Below are 20,941 nucleotides of genomic sequence, written 5' to 3' on the forward strand. Positions count from 1 at the left end.
GCTAAGAAGGCCACGGTTTTTTTTCTGGCAGTGGAACCTCAGGAATAGTGCAGGAACAAAAAAAGTCCAAGAAAAAATAAATGCAATCCCCATTGACATAAATCAGCCTGATCGTCATGTGTAACATCAACAATATCTCACATAATTATAAACCCATAATCAGACAGACATATATATACAGAAACTTCGACCTCGGTATCCCTCTCCCTGGTGCCTGGTTTACATTCACTTCCCTGGTCACAATGGGAAGGAAAAGCAGACAGAGGAATGCAATGTCCAATCTCCGTTGTATCAAAAATAAACAGCAGTTATATTGTGTAACTTATCATGAAGTGAAGTAAATCACTTTCAGCTTTGTGCATCTGAAATTGGGTCTCAATCACTATTGGACAACCCAGGCTAAGGGCACATTCCTCCATCACAGTCTGCATGCATAATATGTTACTCCTGGTGTTTAAATGAAGCCAAAATCCCCGCATGCAACTTCAGTTCAAGTTATGATTAGAATCGACTGCCATCTATCAAATGGAATAAATCCTCTCCTCATTAATGTTCACCTATGCCCTCACCAATTATGATGCCATTGAGTCCTTCAATATGCTTCTGGCTTCCAACGCACCTCATTCCGTGTGATACCATGTGGAGATAAATGTGATATTATGCAGTGATAATATGGTCAGGAAAGGTGGTCAGGAAGCACCTGAATCAACTTGAAGATGATTATATTAATCAGTTACATGTGCAAGACTCTAGCACGTGCCAGCAAATCTCAGGTACAGACTGCAGTACGTTTTGATTGCTTTAATTTTTTTTCTACAATATTCTGCACCAAGACTAGTGTGGGCACAGAAAGTAGGTTGAAAGTTAGGATTGACATTCTTTAAAGCAGTTAAGTGATTTTATTAAAATCTATTTCATATGCTCCTCTTCAACCATCCCACGATATCCAATAATTGTCTCGTTTCCATCATATTGAATTTCAATGGGTGGAACATTTAGAACTGTTTTGACGTATTTAAATGAATCCAATGTGCTAAAGATTACCAAAAATGCAGGAAGACCATCCCAGGGTCAAATTCTTTGTAAAACAGGAAAGTCAGAGTAATGAGAAACATTACTGATTTTACACATGCACAGTACAGGTGCAAACTTCAACGTTACATCGGGCTTTTTTAATCTAACTGATTGGATTATTTAAATTCATAAATGAATTTACTGACTTCGGAAACTGCAATGAAAGATGAAAGAAATAGTACATTTTCGCAAATCATTAATAAAGATCCACTCCGGACTTTTCTCAGTCTGTCCCTGCATAATTCTCTCTACCCCATGGAATGGAATTCAGCATATACGTGGCCCCATGTAATACAAATCCATGGACTCCTGGGTTTCAACATCAGTGCACTGAATCTGCCTTCCATGCATTCCTGCACGCACAATAATTCTACACTTTCCCTGCACTTGTATATCCATCAGATTACAGGAAAAGGCCAAACTGACACATAAAGAGATGAGGATGACTGAAAACCAAAAACAAAATTAGGACATTCAGCACCAGAGCTTGTTCTGCAACTCAATGGCATGGTTGTTGCCTTGTTGCTTTCTTTCACTCCTGGACTTTTTCTGCACTCATTTAGTAACTTTAGCTACATAAATCAGAATCAGAATCAATGGTTGACTTCACATCAATTACTATTTCCATTGGCAACAGCATGAAACTGTCAGATATTTGAGATTGACACAAGAAGCTGGACGAACTCTGCGGGGCAAGCAGCATCTCTGGAGGGAAGGAATGGATGACGTTTTGGGAAACGTTACCCATTCCTTCTCTCCGGAGATGCTGCCTGTCCCGCTGAGTTAATCCAGCTTTTTGTGTCCATCTTTGGTTTAAACCAGCATCTGCAGTTCCTTCTTGCAGATATTTGAGACATTGGTGCCCTAGCTAAATCTGAGTTGCTTCCACCTTACGACCTGTGACATCCTTATTAATTTCTATTTCCATTTCCATAACACTGTCCCTGCTTGAGATCTTATGCCGCTGAGAATGCCATCTCCGCCTTTGGTACCTCTCGACTTGATTGTCCCAATTTACTCTTGACTGGCCGATCTCCACAAATCTGAAAGGTTGCTGAAGGTTGTGGCAATTTTTGCTCTGACAATATCAACAGAAGTTTCTCAGGAAACTTCTGACGATAACAGAAGTTTGGCTCACTGACGTCAATGAAAAAGCTGTGACTTGTCAGCTGAGTCATTCAGAGATATTACCGTTTCAGGTATGTATATTTTTATTCATCAGAAAAAGCAGACATTCTCCTGGAGATTCTCTCTATGGAGTCTTCCAAAGTCAAAAGTACATTGAGCTTTTTTATTCTTAAGGTCAAAGATAACAGCAGGTAATTCAATACAACTTCCATAGCTACAAAGATGGCAGTCATAGACTATGAAGGGGAAAGTTGGCAGCTGTGAACAGTTCACAAACTCACCCTTGGGGAGTGTCCTAATGTTCTATGATTGGTTCAGAAAGTGGTACATGGCATTCTTGACGCATGGACTCAAAGATTCAGCTGCTGGAGGTGACAGATGGTACATTTGTGGTGGTCGCGGGTTGTGGTGTTGGTGGAGGTAGCTGTGGGAGGCCATACAGCAACTCTGTGAGTGAATGAATCGGGCTCAACATATGGCAGATGCATGGAGTGGCAGTGGAAGGAGACAACAGCATTGCTCTGGGCCTGGCTGACCCCAGCTTCGTCAATCCAGTGTCATCAGGCAAGAGGTACAGAAGCGTGAAAACACACAACTCCAGATTCAGGGACAGTTTCTTGCCAGCTACCATCAGGCTACTGAACCATCCTATCACCAACTACAAAGCAGTCCTGAGCTACCATCTACCTCATTGGCCTATCTTTAAATGGACATTACTGGACTTAATCATGCACTAAACATCATTCCTTTTAACCTGTATCTGTACACTGTGGATAGTTCGATTGTAATCATGTATAGTCTTTTCGCTGACTGGTTAGCATGCAAATAAAAAGCTTTTTGCTGTACCTTTGTACACATGATAATAAACTAAACTAAACTAAAGACACAGGCCTTAAAGTGAGAAACTAAGAAATTGCATACAACCTTAGGCCAAAATTGGACTTTTCAGACACTTGGGAATTGCAAGATTAGATTAGATTAGGTTAGATTCGTTATTGTCATTCAGACCTTTCGGTCTGAACGAAATTTTGTTTCCCTGCAGTCATACATATAATTTAAAAAATGACAAAAACACACAATCAACACAAATTTAACATCCACCACAGTGAGTTCACCAAACACCTCCTCACTGTGGTGGAAGGCAAAAACTTAAAGTCTCTGTCTCTTCCCTCTTTGTTCTCCCTCTGTGCCGAGGCGACGGTTCAAACTCCGCGGGTGGTCGCTGCCTCCGCCACAGCTCCGAGGCCGAGTCGGGTCTCCGCTGCCGCTGCTGCAGCCGCTGCAGCCGCTGCCGCCGCCACAGCTCGAGGGCCGAGTCGGGTCTCCGCTGCCACTGCCTCCGCCACAGCTCCGAGGCCGAGTCGGGTCTCCGCTGCCGCTACCTCCGCAACAGCTTCGGGGCCGAGTCAGGTCTCCGCCGCCTCCGCCACAGCTTCGGGGCCGAGTCGGGTCTCCGCTACCGCTGCTGCGGCTGCTGCAGCCGCTGCCGCCGCCACAGCTCCAGGGCCGAGTCGGGTCTCCGCCGCCTCCGCCACAGCTTCGGGGCCGAGTCGGGTCTCCGCTACCGGCGCCGGAATGTGGCGACTCTTTGCGTGCTGTTTGAGAAGAAGACCTATGATATGATAGTATGATTTGACTGGACAGCACACAGTACACATGACAATAAACTAACTGACACTGACTGACACTGACATGTTTACTATATTTGAGATTGACAAAAGGTTTAATGTGAGCACACGGTAATTGAAAAGACACCACTGAATGTTCTGAAGAACGGTCTCGACCCGAAACGTTGCCTATTTCCTTTGCTCCATAGATGCTGCCTCACCCGCTGAGTTTCTCCAGCATTTTTGTCCACCACTGAATGTTCAAACACCTTTGCTGATACAAAGTCATTCATATGGATGGTCTAAAAGCTTCTGTGGACAGAAATCTCAAAACAGATGTTGTCCATATGTATATTCCTTCCACAGATGCTACCTGACCCACAGAGTTCTTCCAGCACTTGGTGTTCTCCTCAAGATTTCAGCATCTGCAGTTCCTTGCATTTCCTGTGTACCCAAAATTGATGTGGTAGGGATTGACACTGTTGAGTACACCATCCCCAATTATTGCTGGAGAGGCAAAAATCCCTTTGATCATGTTTGATGTGTAAAAAAGGAAGTCTGGTCTGAAGGATCCTTCACCTCTACCGCAATGGTGAGAAATAACTTAAACTGAATGTGGAGACACGAGAGACTGCAGATGCAAGAGCCTTGAACAAAAAAACCAAGTATCAAAGGAGCTCAATGGGTCAAGCAGCATCATTGGAGGGAAGGGGACACAAAGTGCTAGAGTAACTCATTCAGTCAGGCAGCATTTCTGGAGAAAAAGGATGGATGACGTTTCAGGTAATGACCCTTCTTCAGACTGAAAGTACAGGAGATGGAACTGGAGATAATAAAAGGCTGGCAACAGATGACCAAGGTGATAACGAAGGGGAGGGGATAGAAAGACAACAATTTGGGTCGGGACCTTTATTCAAATTGAAAGTGTCTAATTTGATGTAGGCCATTTAACATACTCCATCATTGCCTTACATCTTGGCTGTTGCAACTGATCTCATGGCCCAGCAGACAGACAACATTGTTTTTTTCACAAAGCTATCTTTTAATTTCAAACTGCTTTCTGCTTGGAATGTACATCAGAACTGTTTTCTGAAGACTGATTCTTGTTGGAATTAATGTCTGCTTTGTTCACACAATCTTATAACCCCTGAATAATCCGTAACAAGGCCAAATTTTGAAGTAGACTTACAGGGACATTTTAATCACTGCAGTGAGTGTATCTCACATCAGGCCAATGATGAATTTCTGACCCAACATCACCAAAGCCCAATGTGCTCTCATCGTTATGCCACTCACACATCACCTTGTTCACACCTACACTGACCCTTGATTAAGCAATCCTCCCACTTCAAAACTCTCAATCTTTTTTCCCCAAACTCTACAGCCTCGCCCCTCCCCTTTCAGCAAGTTCCTCTGCGCCTCCAACCATTAGAGGTGTCTTCAATCCTCTTATTCTGTTCTCTTGCTTAACTCCAATCTTGATCATTTTATCACTAGTTACCAAGACCCAATGTGTTCAATTCCCTCCCTCATTCTCTCCCTTCCTTTTCTTTAAGCAATTCTTTAAAATGGACCTCTCTGGTATATGTTTTAGATCGCAGGTCCTTACATCTCCTCACATAGCCTAATATCAAGATTATTTTGTGACCTTGAACCTCTGAACCTTCCAAATTTGTGGTCGGCAGGGCAGTACTCTGCATATCGCCAACTTGGATGTGTTGTGCACACTAACGTGCTGTTAGCACCCCCCTAAAACTATCTAGTGAAGGTGATTTGACTATATTGGTGTCTAGTTTATTCCATTCCCTTAAGGTTCTTACAAAGAATGAGTTCTTATAAATATCTGACCTGGCGAATGGGGTTTCTATTTGCTTATCATTACTCTTTCTTGTTCTGCTTTCTGTTGAGCATGTTATGTATCTATCTACAGTTATGCTCACAATCCCCTTTTGAATATTGTACAACATGGCTAGTCTGTTCCTTGCCCTTCTTGTTTCCAGCGTTTCCCACTCCAGGTACGTCAGCATCTGGGTGACACTGCTACCTCTATTGTAGTTCCCGATGCAAAAGTGTGCTGCTTTCCTCTGTACCCCTTCTAGTTTGTTGATATGACCAGTTTTGTATGGGTCCCAGGCGCATGAAGCGTATTCCAGTAAGGGTCTAACCAATGTTGTATATGATGTGGTTTTCACTTCCTTTGGGCAGAACCAGAGGTTTCGTCTAAGGAATCGTAATGTCCAGTTGGCTTTAGTGACCGTGTTGTCCATATGTTCCCCCCATGAAAGCTTGCTATCAAGATGAACTCCAAGGTATGGTTGTGAACTTGTACGATGAAGTATTTGTCCACAGAAGACATAGTCTCGAATAGGTGGTTTCTTCGTGTTTGAAATTACCATAATTGAGCATTTGGTTGGGTTGAAGCTCATCTTCCATGTGTTTTGCCATAATTCCAAAGACTTCCTCTTGTAAGGAGTTCATATTCTCCACATCAGTAACAGGTTCATCTGTGAAGAGTCTTGTTTTACAATTTACCTGTATGTGTTCAGGTAGATCATTAATGTATGTCAGGATCAACAGTGGCCCAAGGACCGTGCCTTGCGGTAATCCTGACAGTACTTGTTCTTCTAAAGAAATGTTTCCTTCACAGGCCACCCTCTGCATCCGATTTGTGAGAATGTCCCTAATCCAGTTATGTAGACTATTTCTGATGCCATAGTAATCCAGTTTTCCTAGGAACCTTTCATGAGGAACTTTATCGAACGCTTTTGAAAAGTCCAGGATTGCCATATGATTAGATTTCGCCTTATCTAATGCCCTTGTGATGTCATCAATAGTGACAATAAGCTGTGTTTCCATTAAACGTTTTGCTCTGAAGTAATGTTGTGAGTCCACCAGTATCCCATTCTTTTCCAAATGGTCCATGATGAGAGAGAGTATAATGTGTTCCAAGATCTCACATGTAACACTGGACAGCGAAACATGTAAGATCGACTTGAAGAGCTTTGTGAAAAATAGTGGCACCATACACTGGACATAATCAACATGAAGGGCCTTAGATTCCCCAGATATATTTTAATAATTGATTTGATTATCCAGTCCAAATAAATATCAGTGTGTGTAGGGATGTCTTGTGGCAATAGATCAGGCCTTCCTGGCATAAATAACATAATGAAGTGGAAAAATACTAAAAATAGAGGAAGTTCATCATGCCCAGCGGTAAAGTGAAACCTTCTCCAATTCTGGGGATGTAGTATACTTTTGTTTATGAACAAATTGTGAGATATATGTGATATAGAGGCTGAGCACTGATTTTCCAGCACCCTCAGTTCCAGAGCCTTTCTGGATTATCCCTTTTTCTGGACCAGCAGAGGTCACATGATAATTAAACGACAGTGCACCCCTGGCCCCTATCGTGTCCCTGAAGCACCATGGAGTGCCGGAAACTTCAATAAAACGTAAGCTGAATGTGAATGCAATGGTTGCTGACCCAGCCCCCAGCTCCCACCATCTCCCCAGCCATTTAGAGCCCCAGCTTCAGATCCCACCCCCCACTCGCAAAGTGCAACACCGAGCCCTTCTTCACCCACTGCATGTTCCAACATGGCTCTTGTTGCGGCTCACGTTTAAACCATAGGGAAGCACTATCTTTATGTCGCTGCCCCCTCCTACATGCCCCCCTCACCCCCTCACCGGAGAGAACGCTCACCACTCACAACACCATCTGTGACCGCTCAGGGAATTTCAACTGAGCTTTCGTAATTTTGTCCAGTTTTATCGGGGGTGGGGCAGACCATTAGTTGCCAGAAAGCCGCTGTTCAACCTACATTACAACCAAGCAGAGGATAGTCACGTAGTTGTCATGCTTATTTGACTATATTTAATGTTTATTTGTTAATATTACAAAAAAGCCGTATTGAGATTTGGACACTTTAGAATGTTTAGAAGATCAAGATTTGCCGTGTAGCTCATCATTCAGCATAAAGGTGTGAATAGATTAATCACTTTTAAGTCTTGCTGTGGGGTCAAGGAAAGAGCGTTCACGTCGCAGCCCTGTTTCCACCAATCTTTCCACCACCACGCACAAGAAGCACAAGAAGCGCAAGACAGACACCATTGCATGCAGATGCTGAGAAGCGTGTTCAGCTCTGGCTAAACTACCTCTAATCTTGTGTGTGGACTCAAAGAAGAAGCCGTGCAGTGTAACTTAACTTTAAAAACGCTTCTAAATTAACAAAGGGAGCTGCCCAAACACAACTCAAAGTCCTTTAAATGATACAAACAGTCTTGTTGCCATTTGAAAAATACAACCAGGGATGTAAACTTACTGCTGAGCTTGTCAGACATTCTTTCCCCTCAGGTATTGTATTTGTTTATACATTTCAGTGAGTAAACCAGAACCACACAAAGTAATATAAGGAATCAAGGTTTTGAGTTGAAAACTAATTTTCAATAAAGCTTTTCAATAATCATGGGAATATTAAATAATCAATAATTTAAATTTCAATACATCTGTGAAATAAAATTAATCTTCATGTATGTAATATTAAAGTAATGAATGCAAATTTAGACAGCGCCTTCCAAAGCAGAATATCAAATCTTATCTGTATACTTGAGTTTACATACTCAATTTTATACAGTCAATGGAGACATATTGTAAAGAATATAAGATTTGCATAAGATTTATGAAGTCATTAGTCTCTTTTTCACATTCAAAGGCACAGTGCCAGATAGGTAGTTGTTTAAAGATAAGCATAACCCAGTGATAGAATCAATTTAACTCTCCGCATTTTAGTAAAATGTGTGAAGTGAATGAAAATTTTAAAAAATAATAAAAGTGCCAACACTACAAAGACTCATTAAAAACAACACAATTATAAAACGGGACTACTGCACAGTAAAATATCTAATGAGCCTCTTCGATAGAGTATCAGCGTATGTGGAGAGTATCAACAACTGTTGATGTTTAGCTTAGTTTAGAGATACAGCGTAGAAACATTCGGCCCACCAACCAGCGATCCCCGCACATTAACACTACCCAACACACTAGGGACAATTTTACACTTACTCCAAGCCAATTAACCTACAAGCCTTTACTTCTTTGGAGTGTGGGAGGAAACTGAAGATCTCGGAGAAAACCCATGCAGGTCACGGGGAGAGCGTACAACTCCGTACAGACAGCACCCGTAGTCAGGATGGAACCCGGGTCTCTGACGCTGTAAGACAGTAGCTCTACCACTACACCACCATGCAGCCTTCGATGTTGTGGAGAGAACTGGTGCCAGGTTTCAAAATGGTAACCTGAAGGAAAGGAGCGTGCATTTATTAAAAAAAAAATAATATTCCAATGTTATTGTAATGATCTTAAACCTCCTAACAATCTTAAGCCTCCTAACAAAGAGGCTTGTTGTGTCTAACAGGGACACATTATGATTATGGTAACAGAACTGCTATCAATTAAATATAGTTTGATCTCAGTTGTGTTGATGTTAAAAAATAGTGAGCTGAATAGGCCAAATTGAGCTGACTGGCCATAGGGAAACTCAGTGTGAGGTTTCTTCTTCTTCTTGCATATGGCGTGTACAGCCTAAAGTTGTAGGTCAACTTGTTCTATTTGATCTAATTGTTTGTGCACGTCGGGTTGATTGCATTAGTCGAAACAGGGTAGACCACATGAAGGTTGCAATCTCCCACCCCTGTGAGCCACTCAAGGGTCAGCTTATTCAAACTTGAACGCATGTTCAGCCAAATGTGCAGGTCCAAAGTAATCAAGGGATCACATGCCAGGGCATCTGACTCCTGCTTCACCACTGGCTTGTTATTGAGCCCAGCAACAGGCATCCAAATCACTGAAGTTTAAAGGCTGGATGTAGTATGTACTTAGTCACCCAGTTTTATGCCAAGAAGGACAAGTGTATAGTCATAAACCCCATACTGCCCAATTGGGCCACCATTGTTGTAAAAAAGATAAATGCTTGACACAAAATACTGGAGTAACTCAGCGGGACTGGCTGCATCTATGGATAGAAGGAATGGGTGATATTTCGGGTCGAGACCCATCTACAGTCTCGACCCGAAATGTCACCCATGCCTTCTATCCAGAGATGCTGCCTGTTCCGCTGAGTTACTCCAGCATTTTGTGTCTACTGTGTAAACCAGCATCTGCAGTTTCTTCCTCTGCAGATACATTTTTGAGTTATTTTACCTTTAATTTGGTGCATTTAATTATGTGATTAGATATTTAACAAATGTTAATTAATCCTCTGTAATTTATTTGTTATTATTTTTTTAAACATTTAGATATATTTCATCATTTTATTAAACATGAGACTCATTTAAAACCAGTTCATATGTCTGGGGGTGGGATTTCAGGACTAGTCATCACTTGCAAACAGCTCCACCTTGCCGATGCAGAAAATCGTGTACATCCGGCTACTATGTGCAAAAAAACTGACAGAGCATCACAGGCACCGAGTCTACCAGAGGAGGTGTCTGACAGAGGTGATGTCCAGAGGGATCAGACCTATTGATATAGTACATCCACTTCCAACAATCACCACGATTAATAAGGGTGATGATCTATCATTCTATTATTAATGTCACTCTATTAGACGTAAATCAACACAGAATCCTTAATGATTGTTGACTATGTTTTTCCCTCAAGGAATTATCGAGAGCGAAATTTGTTCTTTTGCCTGCTTGCGTTTGTTTTGTCCAAGTCACCTGGTAACCTGAGCTAGAATTATTGATTACCAAATCTAATGATAGGTCCCCAAAATATTCATATACAATTTACGTTAATTTAGACTAAAATTTAGTAAGAGATTTCCAGTAAAATTGATGGACAAATATATTTCATAGCAAAACTGTCTCAACTAATATATTGTTTTATCAATTCATTTCTTCCAAAACTCTGCCAAACTCCCGCAAATATTTGGATACTAGCTATGTTTACTTTGGTTTTAGTATTAGAGATACTGTGTCGAAACAGGCCCTTGGGTTCACCAAATCGTGCCTACCAACAATCACCCCATACACTATCCTACACACTAGTACTATCGTACACACTAGTGGCAATTTTACAGAAGCCAATTAACCTCCAAACCTGCATGTCTTTGGTATGTGGGAGGAAACCAGAACTTGTGGAAAAAACCCATGTGGTCACAGGGAGAACATACAAACTCCATACAGACTGCAATAGAATCCTGTAGTCAGGATAGAACCTGGGGTCTCTGGCACTGTAAGGCCGCAACTCTACTGCTGCATCACTATGGTACAGGGTTTTATTAGGCTGTTTAGTCGAATGTCAGTCTGAAAATAAAGATTTTAATGGTCTGGTAACAATATAATGAATTTTAATCAACGCAGCAAATGGACTATTAAACGTTAAGTGAGCAACTAATAGTTACAGCTTCTTAACAACTAAGAGTAATCACACGTTATAGAATCTGTGGCAACTGCTTGGCTATTTAAAAATAAAACTCTTAAACATTACCAACTGCAGTCTACCCACACTACGGCAGTTCAGGTAACGGAAATTGCCCTTTCAGTATTCATATATATATATATATCAAAAGAAAATCTGAGATGAAATAAAGATTCACTTTGATGCAATTAATGTGAGAAAAAACCCCACAAAATGCGAAATAAACAAGCATTATCATTTTTTATCACGGGTTCGTCATGCATGATTTTAATAAAGACAATTTTCTAGGAAAGCAACCCTTCTATAACACAGAAATATGCTGCATATATATTTAATGCAAAGATTTGATTGAAATATTAGCTGTGATAATTGTTCTTAAAGACCAATTATCTTCATTGCATGTCTGATTTGGATTACTCTTTTCATGTGTGTGTGCGATTTGCAGATTTTTACATATGCTTGATATTGACTTATAAAGGAAATAAATAGCAATGTAAGTTAATTCCACTCTGGGATAACACATCTGCTAGTACTTTTTGGCTGCAATTTGGGATTCTATTATCAACATGAATTATTTGTGATCTGACCTTCTTCTGAAAACTGCTGTGTAACTATTTGTTCCTAATATGAATGTTTGATCTTGTAGCCGGCTGATTTGATTATTCAAAAGCAACTATAATAAGACCCTGAAAATATAATTATGGAGGATTTGAAAGTGTTTCAAGTTCACTTTTACATACTGTGTAAACTAATCTGAAACCAACAGCCAAAACTGCCAAAGGCCATTTCCAATAAGGTCTTTCTCAAATCTTTCCCCGGCATCATTCGTTCATAACCTTATCCACGTTTTTTTTTCTGCCTCCCTGAAGGAATTGCACCACATCAAACCCAGCATCCAGCAGAGAAAAAACAATGAGAGAGCGGAAGAGAGAGGAAGGTAGAGAAGGGAGAGAAGGGGGATAGGAGAGAAGGGAGCGGAGGAGAGGGGACGAGGAGAGGAGAGGAAGAGGAGGAGAGGGAGAGAGGAGAGGGGGAGAAATATGTTTAAAAATGTTGTCTGTACTCAGATAATAATGGAAGATAAAAATAGAAAGTTTGGTTTATTTTAATGAGCAAGCTTAAATAGGTTATTGTTGTTTACTCACCATGATCATATTTGTCCACATATTTCCACTGGAGGATAAGCAGGTGCTAATATTTTAGTTTGATGTTCTAGATCCAACAATATATAAAATATAAGTTGAAGTTCACTGCAGGTGATTATTTAAAACTAACAGTGCATTAACATGCTCCGTCTCTCTTCAATATTGGTATCCATGAGGAAAGGCTTATGGAAAGATTCAGGGAACCAGGCATATTTTTATGCAGATTACGGTTGACATTTAAAGTTTTATTTACAATGTCCTTTCTTAATTTCAGGATTATCAAAAAATTCTTTGGACTAACTTTTGTTATTACAATTTGGTGTTTTCTCCAAAATTTGTTAGCTACAAACCATTCTATGTTTTGCTGTAATTTGGTTTCCACACTGTATATGAGGAAGCATCTCTCAAACTTATCTTAGATGAAGATTTCTATATTCTATATTATGTAAAAGCCATTTGAGATAATGCTTAAAATTTCACATTTTTTAGAATAATAAACTGTTTTATTTTATTTCTTCCTGATGTGAATTATATATATTTCATTGAATAACCTTAAATATTGTTTTCATACACCTGTTGAAACTGAAATAATGGCACCTGGAAAAAAATATTGTATCACAATACTGTCAATTAAGTATTCTTTTAAATGTTGTAAAAACATTTTTTAAATCGTACCTATCATATAATAATAAAATAATCATAATTGATTGAATGGCAAACTTTTTACTATAGAGAGAGAATAAATATCACTACTTTGTAAACTTTGGAATTGTGCAATGTGAATATTATCATATGATTTCATAACGATTTGATAATAAATTATCTTCTTCTTCTTCTTGTGTACGGCGTGCACAGCCTAAAGTTGTAGGACAACTTGTTCTATTTGATCTTATTTGATTGTGCACGCTGGGTTGATTGCATTCGTCGAAACCAGGCGGACTACGTGAAGGTTGCAATCTCCCACCCCGTAATAAATTATAAAATGGGGTAATACCTCCATTAATGTAGTTAACAATGGACTGCCATAAAGACACAAAATGCCCCTGTCAAGTATTGCATGAGCAAATTAATAAAGAATAAAAAAATGTGCAAGGAAAGCTTGAACAGTTTATACAGCCTGTTGCAATGCCAACATACTCATTTTGCCTGTTTTTTAATAATAAAAAGGGCTGACATTTTATTTTAATGTCGAGCATTTTCCATTCAAGCATTACGAGATAAAACAATGTACTGTAAGTCTTGAAAATCCCCCCAAAATTGCAGATGCTTGAAGTCTGAAATAAAAGCATTTATCGTTTTAGTCAATTTGGTCAATTTATCAATTTGGTCATCCAAACTTGGATTGGTTTCTCCAATGTAGAGGAGAGACATTGTGGGATTGAATGTAACGAATTGCAACTTCACCCGGAGAACTATTAGACTCCCGCAGCTACATATGAAAGATTGCTAAAGAGTATGGTGGTTGATGGAGATAAAATAACAGTTTGGGGAATCGCGAACGGTGTGGTCTCTCAAAATGCTGAAAGGGGAGAGGAAAACAAGATGGTGGACTGGTCCAAACAGTATAAATCTTAACTGGATAACTCTCGTCTCACCACCCTCTTCCTCCCATTTATTTTACTATTGGCATCATGTACTTTGTCAGCATCACTTCAGGTGCTGTGGAAGTAAGATAAATAGCTTCAGATGATATGAAGGGGACAGTGTTTGCAAAGATATTACCAACAGCTGTCCTGGAAAACAACATCTTAAAGCTAATTTAGAAATAATGAGCTGGTTTACAAAGAAGGGTGCAAAGTGCTGGAGTAACTCAGCGGGCCAGGCAGCAACCCTGGAGAACATGGACAGGAGACGTTTCGGGACGGAACCCCTCTTCAGGCTTGAATAAGGGCCTTCATCCAAAACGTCACCTTTCCATGTTCTCCAGGATTGCTGCCTGACCCGTTGTGTTACTCCAGTACTTTGTGTACAACAGAACTTATACTTGTCATGTGTGAATAAATTGTTTGGTGCTATTCTCTTTTACATTGCCTCAACTCATAATGTCAATCCAAATTGTGAGTATAGCATGATTGTATTATTGTGCCAGATGATAGGAGAAAGCTGACCCTTAGAATTAGTCAGATTGTGTAAAGTTTAAGCAATTCTAAACTATGAAGAAGATTTTGAGCAGAGAGATGGGGCATTGTTGTGAGCAGTCATCTTTCAAGCAAACTGCTACAGTCAAAATTGGATTGACCTAAAACTGGTATAACTAGGTATATGATTGAAACACTTAAGGCTGAATATTTGTATTGCCTATTGTATCGTGACTGTGAAGGATAGTTTTTAAATAAAATGCCACACTTAGTTCATTTCCCATTTATCTGATTAAAAGTGTGCCAATGTTAACAGCTGTAATGACTTCATTGAGCATATTTATTTAAAGCGTCTCGCCAGAAAATAGCTGAGAGCCAACTTCACATTTTGTTTGTGATGTTGGCAATGTATTAAATGTTTATCACCAACTTTAAATAAATATGCATGAAATTATCAAAAATATGCATACCGTTACAGTGCAAATCTTGAATGTTTGTCTTTTCTTCTGTTTTCTTATTGATATTCAGGACAGACTTGTTTATTAATAGTGAGAGCATTAATGCTAAGATGCTATAGAGGTTTACCTAATTGATACACTTCTGCAGTGATAATTATGATCAAAATACAAGAACACGTCCACAGCCTTCTCACAATAAATTGACCAAACTCTGAAAAAGAGATCATTGTATATCTTATTAAAAAAATAATAGCACAGTGATCTAACTGGCCAAATCAAACTGCAACATATTTGTAGGGAAATGTGATTATTTTAATTCAAGAAAGTGACACATGTAAAATTGCTTCAACTAGGGATGTTTATATTGAGAATGATTTAAAAATAAACAACAGGCATATCAGTAAAATATTACTAACTATGGCCGACTAGTCATGTTTGGATGGCCATTCTCATAGTGTTAGTTTGAGGTGATCATACAATTTGTCAGCCTGAACCATTTAGTTGCATGGAGCACTTAGACTCATTAGAAGTACAACATTCCCTGTCACCTCTGGAGTATTCTTATTGTTGCAGACCCACCATTGCAGACAGGATAGCTTTGTTAAACATGCATTTTGTATAAGCAAATACATATTGCACTACTCCCCCAGGTTAAATTATAGATTTAAATCAAAAATTAATTCTGTCTAATTAAGAACATAGTAAAAAAATTAACCCGCTTTACCACATCAAGCAAAACTACAAGCTATTTGAAGCTATCAGAGTCGTTTTTATTTAATACTCTGCTTCTCAAGGCTTTCACCAGTCCTCTGATTTTCATCACATCGTGTTTAACTGTTAGAAGAAACAGCAATATAAAAATGCATCCTCTTGTTAGCATTTCACACGTTTTGTGGGAGGCATTTTTTGTATTCCATACACTCTCTTAAATGCAGCTAGCACAAAGGCACAGTGCTCCTTATATCCAATTCAACATTTAGGTGGCTAATGGGTCAAGATTTAGATCTTTCATTGTACCCACACCAGCTACCAGAATATAATATGTGGCTCTCCTGCCCTTTGTGTGGAAGTCAGGTTAGATATGGGCCTGTCCCATTTACGCAACTTACCCGGCGACTGCCGGCACCCATCATAGGTCGTCGCAGATCGCCGAAAATGTTCAACATGTTGAAAATTCAGCGGCGACCAGAAAGACGCTACGACTCTTTGGGCGACTGAGGAGACTACTCATGACCATACAGGTGACATATTGGCAAAATATCGCGGGGGGAAGCCTCTAAGTTTGTGAGTAGTCGCCCAAAGAGTCGTACCTTGTTTTGGTCGCCGCTGGATTTTCAATATATGTGGATGCAGAGCTCTAACTTTAAAATAAGATGGTCTGTACAGTATATCTTAAAATATATAAAAGAACAGAATCTAGATTCTAGGGAGACATTCAACCTTTTTTTTCCTATTTGCATCCAAAATATACAGTAGCAAGCAATCTGGCAAAAACTCACAAAGCTATCAGTTAACAACCCAACTGCAAGCCACAAATGCTTCATGTTCACACTGACAATCCCATGTCTTTTATGGGTCAAAATATGAGTGGATGTAATTTGATCCCTCCTTTAAATATCAATGTGGGAATGACCCTACCAAACCATCCATGCAAGTTGCCACTTCAACTGAAAATAATGCTCTTGGGATGTGGAATTGTTTGGTACCAAGCCCTATTTAAATAGGTTTGTTCCCGGTGTACAGGATGAAATTTAACCTTGGCTATTATGTTGCTGTTAAAATCTATTTATCAGTCCAAGAATATTTATAATTACATTCAATTGTTTGCCTCGGCTACAGAAACAGAAAAAAAGACTGGAAAGCCTTTTATCTGGCAACAAAATATTTAGAATTACAAATGGCACAATGTCAACAGGTCTTTTGTGTGTGATGTTGATGTTCCATAAATCTGTTCTGAGTGCACCATGAATATAACACAGAGATCACTGGACATGTACAGTGACATCAAATGACTTCTAATGCACACTTTGACACCAGTTGCAAAATAATAAGTCCCTTCATGCCTCAGAAACCAATGGATTTTGCATAATTCTTCTTCTTAGGCCCCCTTCGGCCATGGCTGACCATGGGTGTCTCCAGGGTGCTATTCCCTATATGGGGGATGCCTGTGCGTGACTTTGTTTAACATGGGGAGACTGGTGCACAGACAGCAACCCCACAGTCCTTGACAGATCTGGGTCAGGATCCAGTGGCATGCAGTCCAAGACAACCGGGGACCCTTTTCTGCTGCAGCCTTAATCCGCCTTCCCAGCCGTTGTGACGCTCCACTAAGGTCAGCCATCATCCTCTGCCTGTTCCACCGTTGAGGTCTTGGTTGGATTGCTCTTTGTCAGAGACCTCCCCATCGACCTTACCGCCATGGGTGACCCTACCAGGAGCATAGCTCCAGACGGCATCGCTCTTGGGATCTCAGGTCCACACAGGCTTCTCCACCACGACAAGATGACAATCCACGGAGATTGCTTAAAGACAAACAGATAATGTATATATAGACACCCATTTGATTTTGCCAGCTGGGCTGTTTGACTGAATATGATATCACCCTCACATTTTTGAATCATATTCCACTGGCATACAAGGTGCCCCAGACACCAAGTAACTCATGTCACCATGTAACAGAATCAAGGGACATGGGGAGAAAACAGGAACGGGGTACTGATTTTGGATGATCAGCCATGATCATATTGAATGCTGGTGCTGGCTCGAAGGGCCAAATGGCCTACTGCTGCACCTATTTTCTATGTTTCGATTATCGCCTCTCCTGGCCAGGAGGAAGAAGAATCCTAATGAGGCTTTCCCACATTCAGCTGGAAAGAGTTCTAATATTTCTTGGATGTCACAGGGGAATTCTACTGCTATAGATTCCTCCCACCCAGCTTCCTGTGTAAGGGCCTTGCTGACAACCCTTTCCACCCTTCCCTGCCTTAATTTGCCTCCTCATTGACATGTGGCCGATGGCTGGTGCTAATCTCGAACTACAATGTCAACCAGCTGCTTCTTTCCACACGTTTGAGATAGGCCGCTGGTGGTTTGGATCAAAATGAGGTGTGGCCACTATGGGCATTGCCATTTGCTGCCTTTACATGGGAACAGTCCTTCCACTTAGCCGCCTTCCCATCCTCAGCAGTCAGAATTGCAATTACATTTGTATATTGTGTTCAGAAATTACATCAAACAGAATGAAATCTCCTCCACCTTACACTATTTTGTTCCTCAAAATTCTAAGATTATTTCTAATTAATCAGGGTGCTTTTTTAAATATATGGCATGTAACATGCATTAGGATTTCTATCGAAGAACAGAAATCCTGATCTCATGCAGCTTAGTAAAAAAACCTGTGACTCAGAGCAGTGATGTGCCTGTGTCCTGTACATCTACACACTCGACACGTGTGACCATCTGACAGTGGAATCTGCTTCGAGAGTGAAGCGAAATGGCTGAAATTCCACTCATTTATAATTTTAATCTCGACCAACACCTTCACTTCTGCTCTCATAAAAGGCAATTAAAATGAAGGCAGCAGATGTCGGTTTGTTTTCTGTGACTGGAGTTCGCTGTGGTATCTTCTCCTACCTTAAGCGTGCCTTGTGTGAAGGTTCTGCACATATCCCAGTCCCAGCTGCATGTAGACTGTGCTCACTACAGCTGCAACTAAAGCAGCAAGGTGAGGGGAGGAAACTCTTCTGGGAGGGGGAAGCAAATTAAAGCTCACCGCAGGAAAGTTGTGCCGCTGGCAATCTCCTTATGCAACAGCTGCAGATACAACAACTATCATCTGACATTTTGACATATACGTTGTGCAAGGCAGCGTGAGCCAATGCCTTCGCTATCACAAAGGGTTTGAAGTCCCAGCCTTAAGCAAAACAGGTGTATGACATCCTGTTGCTAGTCTTCAGGGGGTATGGGCACTAGGAGAGACATCTGAGGGGAGAACTGATGAAAATAACAAAGGAGGTTAGGGCTCAGGTTGACAAAATCATTGATAATATTTTATATGTAGTAGATCTGCTTGTTGACTGCAAATTGCTCTAAAATTACTCACAGAATGTAGGCCACAGCCATATAAAAACAGCTCATCATTCATCAGATTTAGAAATTAAAATTCCTTCATAGGACATCATTCCTGAACAGTTACTAAATGTCTTACTTATGTAAACACAGTTTTTTTTTGCTGCGCTAACTCTTTTTTGCTGTATAATAGCTACCCAGAGGCTTAATTTTCATCCCTCCGTTTTGTGTGCTATTTTAGCTTATCTTTGTCAGAACCGGCTTTCTAAGGGTAGACTCTAGGTTACATTGTCCTGCCTACTAAACATCACAGGGTTCCTGTGACCTATAGCAAGGTGTATGGGGAAAATATAACATCTTTTAAAATAAACTTTCAGCAGTGAAATATTCTATTCACCTTTGATGTATCCTTTAGAATAAAAAGGTTAATTCTCCCCACAAAAACCATTTTCCCACTGGTTATCCTTGGCGGAATTGACACTCAAGAAAACATAAACTGTCCTTTTCATTTGAAGGCACTAACCTGACCATTCCTTCCTTCTCCAAAGGCCATTGTTAGCTAATTATTGGAAGACATGAGGAAGCTGTTCAGGTAACGATGCATTCCGTGAATCACTTTCCCTAGGCAAAGCAGCTAACCTCATCAATGCAGGATCAGAGGAGACCAGAGAGATATCTCGCCAACACAGGGAACAATACCATGGGATTTATGGACTTGTGCCATGTTCTTTTTTCAAATGTCGGCATCACTGGCAAAGGCAAAATGTATTCTTCCCCAAAACACAAATTGCTGGATGAATGTGTAGGAAGGAACTGCAGATGCTGGTTTAAACTGAAGATAAACACAGAATGCTGGAGTAATTCAGCAGGACAGGCAGCATCTCTGGATAGAAGGAACATTGAGAAAAACATTTTTCACACAGAGAGTGGTGAATCTCTGGAACTCTCTGCCACAGAAGGTAGTTGAGGCCAGTTTATTGGCTATATTTAAGAGGGAGTTAGATGTTGCCCTTGTGGCTAAAGGGATCAGGGGGTATGGAGAGAAGGCAGGTACAGGATACTGAGTTGGATGATCAGCCTTGATCATATTGAATGGCGGTGCTGGCTCGAAGGGCTGAATGGCCTACTCCTGCACCTATTTTCTATGTTTCTATGTTTCTATGAACAGGTGACCTTTCCGATCGAGACCCTTCTTCAGACTCAAGTGCTGGAGGAACACAGCGGGTCAGGCAACATTTGTTAAAAGAATGGACAGACAGTGTGTCGGATTGGGACCCTTCAAAACAATATGTTTGTTTTGCCCAGTCTAACAAGAGGATTGTGCTGAATCACTGTCTTAAAGCGCTGCAGCTCTTCTGGTGCTGTTGGGCAGATGTTCCAAGGTTTAGATCCACAACAATAAAGGAGTGACCATATATTTTCAAGTCAAGGTGCAGAGACTTGGAAAGGAACTTGCAAATGCTGATGCTCCATGTATGCGAAGCATTATCCTTCTTGGTGGTGGAGGTCGTGGATTTGTGACATACCATCAGAGTGGCCCAGGTGAGAAATGGCAGGGTATTTTTGAAGACAAAACACTCTTTGGCCATTTGTGCTGGAATTGTTGGAGCACTACTCAGTCAGGAGTATTCGATCATTCTTCTGACGAGTGCCTGTGGATGGTAGAGAAGCTATGGGGTGACAGATGAGCAATTACTCACTGCAGAATGCCCACCTCTCAGCTGCTTTTGTAGCCACAATATTCATGAGAGTGATCTAACAGGTTCTGTTCAGTGCTGACCCCCAGGTCATTGATAGTGGGGACTCCGTGCTGATAAACCCATTAAATGTGACGGGTAGGGAACTAGACTTTCCATTGTTATAAATGGCCATTTGCTATTGCCATTGATGGTGTGAATATTATTTAGCCAACTGTTCTTTGTAATCAATTTCACTTCAGTCTTTAGATGTTAGACTTTGG

The 20,941-nt window shown here is 40.6% G+C and overlaps 1 long non-coding RNA gene across 5 annotated transcripts in view; it reads right to left on the minus strand.

Moving 5' to 3' along the window:
• Positions 1-20,941, minus strand: part of LOC116981047 — a 111,433-nt gene that overhangs the window by 42,410 nt on the left and 48,082 nt on the right. For 2 of the 5 annotated variants that reach the window (XR_004414150.1, XR_004414149.1), the window contains exon 1: positions 18,547-18,658. The exons of the other annotated variants lie outside the window; for them this stretch is intronic. This is a non-coding gene — a long non-coding RNA (uncharacterized LOC116981047). Of the gene's footprint in view, positions 1-18,546; positions 18,659-20,941 lie in introns of those variants that run through there. 5 annotated transcript variants of the gene reach the window in all.

Source organism: Amblyraja radiata, chromosome 15, assembly GCF_010909765.2.
Source record: "Amblyraja radiata isolate CabotCenter1 chromosome 15, sAmbRad1.1.pri, whole genome shotgun sequence".
Classification (NCBI taxonomy): domain Eukaryota; kingdom Metazoa; phylum Chordata; class Chondrichthyes; order Rajiformes; family Rajidae; genus Amblyraja; species Amblyraja radiata.